The sequence below is a fragment of the Malaclemys terrapin genome, chromosome 1 (genome assembly GCF_027887155.1).
Source record: "Malaclemys terrapin pileata isolate rMalTer1 chromosome 1, rMalTer1.hap1, whole genome shotgun sequence".
Taxonomy (NCBI): Eukaryota; Metazoa; Chordata; order Testudines; family Emydidae; genus Malaclemys; species Malaclemys terrapin.
The window spans coordinates 97949637-97962924 of record NC_071505.1 but is presented as its reverse complement, the minus strand read 5'-3'; the positions used below and the strand labels follow the sequence as shown (position 1 = coordinate 97962924).

General features: G+C 39.7%; 1 protein-coding gene across 1 annotated transcript in view; it reads left to right on the top strand.

Moving 5' to 3' along the window:
* The window catches only part of CRY1 (cryptochrome circadian regulator 1), a 61756-nt gene that overhangs the window by 1398 nt on the left and 47070 nt on the right, over window positions 1-13288 (top strand). The gene's annotated exons all lie outside the window — the stretch shown is intronic.

Genomic DNA, 13288 nt, shown 5'->3' with positions numbered 1-13288 from the left:
TTGTCCTACGTTCAGTGGACATAGAGATCAGTTGATCACCATCCTTTTTATAACAGCTCTTAACCTATCTGAGGACAGTCAGGTCCCCATCAGTTTTTTTTTTTTCTTTTCTGAAAACTAAACATGAACAATTTTTTATAGCTATGAAAAAAGAAAAGTTTAGAAAAACTAACATCAACTTTTGTTCTGGACTTTTTCCAATTTATTCATAAATTTGACTCCTAGACCTGGATGCAGTGCTTCAGCTAAGGCCTCACTGGTGCTCAGTAGAGTGGGTCAGTTATCTCCCATAAATACCTGAGCTGAGATTATTTTGAGACAAAAAAAAAATGCATTGACATCAGGTATTGAATTCATGAAAGGATTTTTTAATATTTTTGACACACTGCTTAACAGATTTATATGTAAATTCTCAGAAAATCCATTCAATCCTGAAATGTATAAGTGATGTCATTTTCAGGAAGATGCAAATTTAACCAACTTCATACCAAACAATGGCTACATCTTCACACTTGTGGGGTAGCTCTCATCTGAGCTAGCATGCTAAAAAGAGTAGTGTAGCACATTCAGATGAGAGTTAGTGTGAATATGACAAGTTTCAGAGTAACAGCCGTGTTAGTCTGTATCCGCAAAAAGAAGAACAGGAGTACTTGTGGCACCTTAGAGACTAACAAATTTATTAGAGCATAAGCTTTCGTGGACTACAGCCCACTTCTTCGGATGCATATTTGAGCTGGGTATCACACCTAACTTGTAGCCAGAGGTTGAATCCTGCTTTGAGTTTTGCACTTAACTTTAACTATGAAGCTGTGACAGATACCTGTATAATAAAGAGATGACATAGCAACAAAAGAAGAAATAAGGGAGAGGGTGGTGGGGCTAGGTTATACATACAAAATGATGAGCTTACTTGAAACTTGAGTATTTGTCTGAAAGGTTTTTCTTTTCTAATAAAGTGATAATATCTTGGAATTCATGTAACATCAGCAAAGTGCCTGTAATCTTTGGATGGATGAATACTAATTTAGCTTCCACAGCACTGTAGCATTGGGTAGTGTTAACTTCACTTTACAAATGATGAAACTGAGGTACAGAAAGATGAAGTTACTTACCTAAAGTTATACAAGGAATGTATGGCAAAGTTAAGAGGAGAACTTGGACTTACTAGTCTACTAGTTTAGAGTCTTCTCTACAAGGCCTTCCTTTTATTTTATATAATCTTCTCATTCCAAGGACATCCGAGTACTTCATGGACAAGCTAACTTCTTTAAATGTTTGGAAGTTGCCAACTTCTGCTCATGGTAGTCCTATTTATAGTCTTGAGAAAGTAGAAGTACTAGACTACTCTTCCTATGATATTTTATTTTTATTGACAAACATGCATTAACCCTTAACTTAGAATTATGCAGTATAATATAGGTGTTGCTGGACACTTGTTCCGAATGGGATGATCAACAATTGTCTTTACAAGTTGTTTTCAAGATACTTTCTACTGAAAAACATCTTGTAGCTTTATAAACAATTCAGAGATTTCTGCTTTTATGGTAGAACTACATACATGCCACTACAAGCTGTGAAATTGTATTTCCTAATCATTCTATCTGCTGGAGACTGGGTCCAGCCTAAAGGGATAAGGCAAGTCTGATGTTTTTAAAATACATTGCAGGTTCCTACATTTGTTTGTAAGTGGAGTAGGAATTAAGAAAGTTAAATATCCTGAAATATGTAATATTATGGAGAAACAAATCAAGACATGTTTCTACTCCTGTAGACTGTAACAGGTCAGCATGCAGCATGGAAGCTTGTGATCTGTGAGCAGGTGTGAACTTCATGGGACCTACTAAAGAAGAAAAGCCTCATTAATATTAATACTAACATCCTTTGGGTTTCTGGCAACCATTCAGTATACAATTATATGTGTATAATATATATTACTCACATTTAGCACATGTGTTAGCTAGCTTAATCTAAAAATATTCTTAGTGCTGTACAGAAGACCAAGTCAATCCCCGCTCTGAAGAACTTATAGTCTAAAAGAAAAACATAGAACATTGGAGAATTTTTTTTTTTTTAAAGGAAGAATGCCTGCTCTGTACTAATCCTTCACCTCTCCAACGAGATCAGAGATCTCCCAGAACTAGTTCCAGATACTGCAGCACTCTCTCCTAAGAGACCATTTGAATTGCTTCAGTTTTCAGTGCCTATATGGCTCTTGCTATAAACACAGTTTTTGTACCAGAGACTCTGCCTTCTGCTTCATAGTTCTTTATTATGTGTTTTATTAAAGCTTTTTCAAGTAAAATTTACAACCACCATTAATATACCAACAAACCAGTCTCAAAAACTATTTACCAGAATGATTTCAATAAGTTTATAAAAAACCAAATAAGTTTGTTTTGAACTAAATGGAAATAACTTAAATTTTTTTCATAATTTTGTTTTCATTTTTTTAGCAGCTGTAGTGTGTGCACACACGACCTGTAAAATGGCCCTTTCAGTTTGGAGCTATCATTCAGCAGCTGAAATTGATAGTCAAGCGCTTATCTTCTCGGATATTGGTTATTTGCTCATGTGTTTTTTTTTGTTTGTTTGTTTTTTGTTTTTACAGAAAAGGGCATTGTACTGGCAAAACAACAACAAAACAACTCTGTGATTAGGAGCAGACGCTCATTCAGCAATTGAAAATCTTAAAAAAAATTCTTGTCAGTTTCCTTTTTCTGCTGCTAATTTAGCCATTTTTTAATCAACATGAGTTTAGCATTGGATTGAGGGAGGGTTTTAAACTGAGGAAATTTATGTAGACAAAAATCCTTGTCTTGCAAAGGGCTGGACCAGTGACCCAGATTCTCTTCCAGACCTGTCACCTTTTGTTCTAAATCAGTGCACCCGGAGTGACTAACATTGTCAGGTTTTCATCTGTCTTTGAAGTTTAAAGCATAGTTAACGGAATGGGCATTAGAAAAAGGTGCTGTAATAAAACTAGAAAAGAAATGAGGAGACTAGGTTTTGTTTCTTTTTGGAATAACATTACATTGTGATCACTGTCTTTACATCAATCATGATTCCTCCATTCATGTTAGAAGTTATGCAAAATAAAGAGACATTTGCAGTGTTTCTGGTTTTCAGGATTTTTTTAACCTGGCAAATTTAGAGCATACTTCAATATATTGATGTTGTATGGGAAATTCTCCTCTTAACCATGCAGGTAATTCTTGTGTGAATTAGTATTTTTGTATAAAGAACAGGAGTACTTGTGGCACCTTAGAGACTAACAAATTTATTAGAGCATAAGCTTTCGTGGACTACAGCCCACTTCTTCGGATGCATATAGAATGGAACATATATTGAGGAGATATATACACACACACACAGAGAGCATAAACAGGTGGCAGTTGTCTTACCAACTCTGAGAGGCCAATTAAGTAAGAGAAAAAAAAACAGTTAAACTGTCTGTACTGGGCTATCTTGATTATCACTTCAAAAGTTTTTTTTCCTCTTACTTAATTGGCCTCTCAGAGTTGGTAAGACAACTCCCACCTGTTTATGCTCTCTGTATGTGTGTGTATATATCTCCTCAATATATGTTCCATTCTATATGCATCCGAAGAAGTGGGCTGTAGTCCACGAAAGCTTATGCTCTAATAAATTTGTTAGTCTCTAAGGTGCCACAAGTACTCCTGTTCTTTTTGCGGATACAGACTAACACACGGCTGCTACTCTGAAACCTATTTTTGTATAGTTGCCATATTGAGCAAGTATAATTACTAATCAGTGACATGGCCTCACTGACCTCTTTTTTTTTTTTCTTGGCTTCTTTCCTAAGCCCTCTAATGCCATGTTTTTGATTATTATTCTGCCTCTCAAGTTGTTGAATTGGCACCTAAGTATATCTCCCTGTTAATCATTCCAGAGGTACTGGTTCTAGATAATGAATTTTTCATTTCCATTCTCAAATGTAAGATTCTGTCCTAACAGAAGATTGATTAAATATATGTAAAAAGTGATAGGACATGGGGCAGGAAGATGCAAAATGGAAGTTTTTGTCCTTAACTCCTTGATATCAGAGTTATGATGTCTCATTTCTGGCATTGACATATATCAGGGGTGGCCAAACTTACTGATTCTCCAAGCGACATATGACAATCTTCAGAAGTTTGAGAGCTGGGGCACAGCTGCCAGGACTCTGGGCTTCAGCCCTGCTCCTGCTGAAGATCCAAGCCCCGTGGTAGGTGCACTGCATGGGGCGGAAGCCCCGAGACCCACTACCCTGCTGGGCAGAAGCCCCTACCCTACCATGTGCTGCAAGGCAGAGGTCCCGATCTTCCCCTCTCCCCCAGTCTGGTAGGTGGAGAATGTGGAGATGTGGGTGCTCAGCGAGCTGCACATTAACTGTAAAAGAGCTCATGAGCCAATGTTTGGCCACCCCTTACATATATTAAGAAATCTAACTGGCTGTTCAGTTACTTTTACTTTACATGGTTTAAATTCTGCCCTCAAAAAAAAGATGTAGATCTCATTTCACAGTGGAACCATAGTTTAAGAAGAAACTGAATGACTTGTGAGCTTTTCTCTGCAAAATACACAAGTTAAAGGTATAACTTTTTTTTCCAGGATAGGTTATAAAGGGTTTGAGCATGACTTTGTCTCAGATTGACTGTTTTTCAATATGTTTGCCTGTTACGAGCAGAGTACAAATCACGCTTATATCACGTTTGTCTTCAGTATGAAAGAAAATGCTTTTGCTCTTGTTTTGGCATTTGATTAATAGAAATATCTCCATTTTTTTTCTTCATTGTCTTGCCATGTAAGGATTCAGTTTGACTGATCATTTACATTTCTTCTGTTTTCCTTGATTCCTGTTGGTTGGGAAGGATGTTGGCATGAAGGAGTAGTTTTGGAAAATCTTAGGGATCCTATTAATTTCATGTGGTAGAATTTTGGTTTTTTTCTCTCTCTGTTTTCTTTAAAATACTAGTATTGTTTGGTTTTTTTTTTTTTGAAATGAGAAAATATTAACTCTGCATAGAGTTAATGTATTTTTATTTTGAACTGAATTGTTCTTTTGCTGTGGGAATTTTTGGCGTGTTCAGTAGCTTATAATGTTAGGTGCTGTTTTTTATGGCAGAGAAGGTTTCACTTGGGAGGGGGAGGGAGGCATTATGTGAAGTTTCTCCATAACCTGTGCTTCATAACTTCCTGGCTTGAGGCACTGCCAGTCTTATTAATATAGTCTGTTGCTTTACCCAATCAGAGAAGTAGCGTTACAAGCATTTATTTCTGTTTTCCAGGGGCGCTGGAACAATTTGTATAGTGGAGGTGCTAAGAGCCATTGAACCAAACTGTAAACCCTGTATATTATGGAACCACCTTAAGCCAGGTGGTGCTGCAGCACCCCCAGTTCCAGCACCCTATGCTCTTTTGTGCGCTCAACTTTTCGAAACTAATTCCTCTCTAATTTTTTAAACAAACTCTCACCTTCATGGTTTGTAAGAATTATTCTTAAGTGTGAAATATTCATATTTCTGGTGCTGGAATTTCCATCTTAGGCGTCTCTTAGGTTACCCCAGCAATTCTGCAAGTCTCTCACTGTGAAGGCAAATAATAACTTCAGTGCATTTTATTTGGTAAGGACTTCACTGTGCTGGGACCTATTTGTTGAATTTGTGTTTGCAGATGAGATTACCCAGTGATAAAGGGAGAAGAGATAGGGACCAAGCGCTGTGGAACCCCTGCAGAAAGCTGGAGAGGGATCCTCCAAAGGACAAGCTGACAGAGTGATTAGAAAAGTAGGAAGAGAACTAGGATAGGATAGTCATGAAAGCCAAGGGAGGACAAGAGTTTCAAGAAGAGGAGCATGGTCAGCTGTGTCACAGGTGACCAATAGGTGAGGAAAACGATGACGGAGTACTGGTTATGAGATTTGATTAAGATGTCATGAGAGATGTTGGTGAGAGTGATTTCAGTTGAGTGTAAAGGCGGAAGCTGGATGGTAAGGGGTCTAGGATGGAGCTGGAGGAGAGGAACTCCAGACAGCAATTGTAAACAGCACAGTGTCCTTAGACAGGGAAAAGGGAGAAGGTTGGAGAGGCAAGTAAATAGAAAGGGAGCGCTCTCTCAGGATGTGAGAAGCTAACACTCTTTTTTAAAAAAAAAAAAAACAAAAAAAAAACCTAAAACACAGCAGCTGTCCTAGGTTCAGTTTTTACTTTGAGAAGTGGTGTTCTTCTGATCTAGGCATCTAACAGCCTGTTCCCTGCTCTGCCCCAGCTCTTCTGGGTGACCATTGGCAAGTCATGTCATTTTTCTGTGTCTTTTTCCCCAGTTGTAAAATGGGGATAATGATGCTTGCTTTTTAAAGCACTGAGATCTGTGGATGAAAATAATGTACTTCTGTTAAAAGCACAATATGAGAGTTGTCATTGATTTTTATGCTACATTTTAATAATAATCTGATCTTTTTCTATTCATTATATAACATAAATAGATACTCCTGAAATTAGGCTTGGTTTGAAATGCAGATCCCCACATTCTTCATCATCATCATCCAAACACCATTTGAAGGAGATGCATTAAGGAAATTCTCAGAAAAGCAATTGAGTAATTGATTTTTATAGATTTCAGTTATTACAGGACAGAGAAATAATTCTAGTCCGGGTTTACACTGTTTAGAGACCAATCCTGTGGGTAATGGGTAAACTGCCTTTTCATTCCTCAGATTAAGATGGTCTGTGGTTTTAGGGGAGAGCTTATCAGTGATTTCAAGATCTGTTCTTCATTTCATTCCCTCCAACTCTAACAGAGGTATATCCAGCATATCATCAGTGAAAACTTGACTGTGGACCTCTGACTGGGCTAAGTATCATAGAGGAGAAATGAGTTCTGAAAGGAATTATTAATGGTTATGCCATAGAATTATCTGCATTTGAGCTCTTCTCTGTTCCTGTATTCCCCACCAAGAATCCAACATAACTTCCTTCTCTTGCCCAGTATTTTTTTTAATTAAATAATGGCAATCTGACTTAGTCTGATCTTGATGTCTGTGTTGGTGCCAAGAAAATGGAAGACTCTTTCCAAGATGAAAAATCTAAAACTGAATGGAATGGTCAAATAAAGATCCTTGGAAAATAACACCCAAGAAATCCCAGTTGGGGACTACTTATTACTCAGTGGACATGAAAGCAGCTTCCTTCATGCAATCCAGTTATATAAAATGTTTTGCTTTAGTCAAGTACACAGTTTATATGTGGCATTATCAGTGAATCTTTATTTTTTAACCAGTTCTCCACACACAGTTGATTTACTGATTGCCTTCTTCTCTTTCCTTTCATGTAATAGGGAATATGGACAGTCAGGTCATGGAAGTATTTTAATTCCATGAAGTGACCAGTGACACTTGAAGAGTAGTACCATATGGATATTACAGGAAAAACGGTTTTTATCATCAGGTTAAACAAAATTTCCTGACTCAAGACAATTTTATCATTGGAGAGAAGAGAAAAATCTTCAAATTAAGGAAACTGATTTTTTCGCTTAGTTATTCCTTCCAATTTTCTGGCAAGTCGCCAGTTAGTTGCCCAAGAGATGATATTGTGTGCAAAAAAGGGGGTAATTTAAAAAAAAAAATTCCCTGAATTTTGCTATCTCCCTATCAGTATGCTATATCTTCCCTCAAACCTCAAAAACAAAAAGTTTTAAGATGCATTTGAAGAGACCCAGGTCTTGCTTGTTTTCTCTAGACATGATGATCTTCAGCTGAGTAGACTTTTCCCGGTTTCTCTGACCAAAATTTTCCTTTCCAATAAAGCAGTTGGCTACCACTATCCAGCTCAGAGGTACTTATATTTCAGCAGTGCTGCATGTATATAGGAATTCGTTGGAATGAAAATTGTAGTGAGGTTAGTGTAGATTTTCCCCCCCACACACACACACCTTTTTGTATTGGGGACAGGCGAGAGGTTGACGTGTCTTTGGAAAATCCTGTGATCCCACTTGTAAATCTTCCTTCCCATCTTCAGGAGGCTGATCACTTCTTTTTCCACAGTCTGTCTTGAGGAGTGTGACTGCACAATAGGCCTATCCCCTTCTAGAACTCAGATTCTCTGCCACTGAACAGATTCAACTCTCCTCTTACTTTTGAGTTTCCCTCCAGTATTCTCTGCTCTCCCTAGTTTCACCTTTTCAGGATTCCACATATCGCACTTGACTAGCCATGGCAAACTAAAATTACAATGGTCTTAGTTTTTTGTTTTGCTGTGTTTAGGGAAGTGCTGTTCGCAGGAGTAGTAGAGGTTCATAATCCTTACAGGATTTACCCAAGACTTGGGTGCTAGAACATCATCCAAAATTTTACATCCATGTTATCATTTGTCATGGATTCAAATAGTCTTCCTATTAACTTACAGATTTTGTCAAGACTTAAGATACAAATAAGTTACTTCTTTCCCCATAGAAACGGTTCAAACCTTTCTATTAATGTTGTCTTCATTGGGGCATATGTGTGGCTTCTGTTCGTCAGGGTTTATTAATTTCATTTTTCAGAGTTTGTTTTTTTTTTAGCAATTTTTGAGCTTTATGAGGCTGTCCAAAAATCAGGTTTTTTGGGGGGGGGCTTTCTCTTTGTACTGTAATGTATACAGGGTGGCTTTGATTTAAATATGATTTAAATCACTAGTCAGGAAGACTCGATTTAATCATGGATTTCTACATAAGTTCATGGGTTATTATAACCTTAATACATATTCTTCACAACTTAGAGATAGATGTAGGTTTCATTTTTAGAAGTTACACACTATACATTTTTTAAGTGATTTACTTTGAAAACTTTTCAGATTAGTTTTACAGCTATATCAGAAAATACCAAAGGTAATTGAAGCAGATATTTATAAAGTCATTGGGAGGTGAACTATCTCTAATTCAACAGGTTAATCATTAATATTTGGAGGATTTTCTTTCCATGCTGTATTAGGAGGAGGAGATCACCAGACAGACATTTAAATTGTTTTATTTAACTAAAACAACACCGTTATGTATTCTGAATTTTTTTCTTCAACAGCAAACATATAATATTTTAACAAAATAACTATGTGAATTTTTGAATGTAGTTAAACATTCAAGTTTTTTAAAATCAGGTTTGTTTTTGTTAAAATTGTTTTTAACTAAAATAGTTAAATGAAATATTAAAAAAATATTTAATCAACTGTCAGGTCAGCATGAGAAAATTAAAATATTGGCTTCTGCAGCTAATTCAGTCATCTTCACCTTCATTTTCCTGTTCGTAATCTGGAAGGGGGGGGGGAGGGAGGGAAAGCTTTCCTGCTTTTTCAGTGCAGTTTAATGTAGTATAGCTTCAAAGAGCTCTATGTTAAAGCATACTAGGGAACCTTTAGTATATGCTAGCAGGGTCTACATGCACCAATTACTCCTGAGGGAATTCTGCACCACTGCACAAGTGCAGCTTTCATGTCCCCTGCAGATTTCTTTGCTTCCCTGCAGAAAAATGACTTTTGACAGTGAAGCAAAGGGAAGCTGCAAAAGTGATCATGCACCCTCCCCAGCAGCGCGGGCATGCCATTTTGGGCATCTAGAGCAGCTGGCGGACCATGGGTGGGGGGAACTGGGGATGCCCTGACCAGTGGCTCTTATCCTGTACTGGACTCAGCTGCTGGGCTGGGCTGGGGAGAATGGGACTTCCTCCCTGCAAGGAGCGGCCAGGTATGGGTCAGACCCACCCCCAGAAAGCTCTCTTGACTGCAGGAAGCTCCGTGCACACACATCCCCACTTCCTGCCCCCCTTACTCCTCAGCCACAGAGGAAGGGATCATTGTACAGGGAGCTACTCCCCCATCTGCCCAACTCCCCATATCCGGACCCTTTTTCCCCCTCCCCCCAGCACCTGAACCTCCTCTCTTCCAAGTCTCACACCCCGGAATCTGGAGCCCCCATGCACAGCCCCTTCTGGACCCCCCACCCCAAAGAGCCCCCCCTGCACCTGGACTACCCTGACAAGCCCCGTGCACCCCCAGCATCCGGAGCCCCCCTCCCACTGAGCCACAATCACCTTTACCTTGACACCCCCCCCAGAAGAGTCCCATTGCCCCTGCACCCAGAACCCCAATGAGCAAATTTTGCAGAATTTTAATTTTTTAACTTTTTTGGCACAGAATTGCCTCAGGAGTAACCAATTAATGTGCAGCGTAGTGCACTTTAGAAATCACATCCCCATAGTCCATATTACTGCTCTGTGTAGACAAGCCCTTAGATACAAGTAGCCATTTCTGGTGTTTATTGGATAAATACCTATTTCTTTTTTGTGTTGAGGGTGCTCTATTGGTGTTTATTGATTAAAACCAAAAAGCAGAAACCCCAGGCATACTGTGTAATAATGGATTTGCATCTGTAGCACCTCTTGTTCTTGGAATGTGATTTTTTTTTTTTTTCACTTATAAAATTTTATTGCACAATGCCTTTTTAAGTATGTGGGCTTAATGTAAATGGTTGGGAAATTGGATAGTCGAGTAGCCATGTATTCTACAGGTAAACATTGCTGACTTTTCAGTTTTATGTAAGAGCTAGCTGTCTCCAAAATTTTAGTAGAATTCAGATTTGTTTTCATAAACTTCTGAGTAAAGGTGTACTGGTAAACTTTTATTTCTTTCTTTTTTTTTTTTGGAAATGTTAACACCAAGCTTGTGACAAACAATAGACAAGAAGTTACCAAGTTACCGTCAATGCTATTTCCTAGATTTATGTTGTATGTTTCCTCCACCACCATCTTATCTTTATACAGGGTTAAATGCAAAGTATCAATTTTAACTTTGTCATTGCTGAGTTTTGTCACAACCTTAATATTATTCAAGTCTGTAATCGAGGAATATCTCTCTCAGCTCCTCTCTGTAATGTAGTGAAGCAGCCGGTTTACAATGAAGATCGCTGTCAGAGATCAACACTGCTTTTGGACATGTTCATTCTGGCAGCTTCTCATGCTATTTTCTGTTAGCATTTTTGAGTTTTAATAATTGACTTTCTTAAATGCTTTTTGAAGTCTGAATGTGTACTGAATAGCTTTGTTTCTATACTGAATATGTTTCTAGTCAGTGTAGAGGAACTAATTGATCTGGGTTCTGAACATTCTGGAAGTCTATTTATTTTTGTTTCCAGGAAAGATGGGTTTTACAAGTTGCAGATTAGCCTTCTCTCTTTAGAATGTTTCAGATGTGAACATGAAATTCTAGTTATATGAGGCTGTCCTAGGAGGAGCTGAAAAGTAGGTCATTGTTGCGGGGAGTTGTCCAAACAGCCTACTGGTTGCTAGAGCAACGACCTACTTTAAGAGGCTAATTCAGTTGATTCATGTTGAAATGATCTTTTAGAAATCATATAAGGAAATAGGCAGGTTTGTACCAGCATATGGATGTGAATTGCACAGGTTTGTAGCTAACCCTTTTCCTCTGTATTAAAAATGTGTCTTCTCTCTTTCCTCACCTCCTCCCTTCCCATACTCTTTGGGGGTATGGGGTTTAAATAAAGGCCTCATTTTTAGTCTTCAGAGGTTTTATTTCCTCTCTTCGATCAGTGAAGAACTTCTCTTCCTCCCTAGAGGCCGCACATAACAGTTGTGCTCCCTGGGCAATGAGGTGTAGATTTAGATTTCAATCCAGAGACCATAAATGCCCCTTCCTTCCTTTCTTTGGGTATAGAAATGGCTACAGGGTTACTGTAAAACCTCAGAGTTACAAACACCTCAGGAATGGAGATAGTTCGTAACTCTAAAATGTTTGTAACCGAATGAAATGTTATGGTGGTTCTTTCAGAAGTTTACAACTGAACATTAACTTTATACAGCTTTGAAACTTTACTATGCAGAAGAAAAACAGTGCTTTGAACCATCTTAATTTAAATGAAACAAGCACAGAAATGGTTTCCTTACCTTGTCAAATCTTTTTTTAAACTTTCCTTTTTTAGTAGTTAACATTTAACACAGTATGTACAGTATTTGCTCTCCTCCCCCCCCACCTGATTGCGTACTTCTGGTTCCAAATGAGGTGTGTGGTTGACTGGTCAGTTATTAACTCTGTTGTTTTGATACTCTTGAGGTTCTACCAGTGGCGCCGGAGCCCGGGGGGCCATAGCCCTCCCACTTTTTGAAGGTGGATGGGCCTGGCCCATCCACTCTTTGCTAGAGCAGACCCCGCTCTCTTCTTTCCCCCTTAGGCCCCACGCCCTGGTTAGGCCAGTGGGGAGCCCGGGCAGTTGTGGGAGCCACATGGACCCTCCACCTGACTGCAGTGCAGGGGGGCTGAGAGCAGCCCCTGGTCTGGGTTCCCGCCCATCCCAGCTCCCCACCTGGCCCAGGATAGGTGGAGGGTCCATGACTCCGTTCCAGCTGCCCGCGTGGCTGTGATCATGCATTCTTTCTTAATTTTAAACAAAAAAAATGAGAACGGACAAGGTAGCCCAGGTGGGGTGGGGGAGAAGGGAAGGACAAGGCCACATTACTTATTGTAGCCACACTAAAAATCAAACTGTTTGAATGACAGCCTTCTGTTGCTTGGGTCATCCTCTGCAGTGGAGTGGCTGGGTGCCCGGAGCCTTCCCCCGCCGCGTTCTTGGGCGTCTGGGTGAGGAGGCTATGGAATATGGGGAGGAGGGTAGGTGGTTATACAGTGGTGCAGTGGGGGTCTGTGCTCTTGTTGGCTTTCCTGCAGCTCCAACAGACGCTTCATCATGTCCGTTTGTTCCCCCATTAACCTCAGCATCGTGTCCTGCCTCCGCTCTTTGCGCTCACTTAATTCTTTCCTGGCCTCTGCCACTGAATGGCTCCATGCATTAAGCTGTGCCCTAGCAGTGCAGGAGGACTGCATGAGCTCAGAAAACATGGCATCGCGAGTGTTGTTTTTTTTCCCCGCCTTCTAATCTGTGATAACCTCAGGGACGGCGATGATAGGGGGAGTGGAGAAACATTCTACGCTCTACGATTTGGGGGGGGGGGGGGGACTGCATGGTCACCTGTGCTGCTGAGTTTGCCATGCTGACCAAACAGGAAACGAAATTCAAAAGGTCCCAGGGCTTTTCCTGTGTACCTGGCTAGTGCATCAGAGTTCTAAGTGCTGTCCAGAGCGGTCACAATGGAGCACTCCGGGATAGCTCCCGGAGGCCAATACCATCGATTTGCATCCGCACTACTCCAAATTTGACCTAGCAAAGATTTCCAGCAAATCAGGCAGTGGGGTCATGTTCATGAGAGTACAGATCAGACAAAACAATAAAGTGCCCTAAACGCAATGTCCCT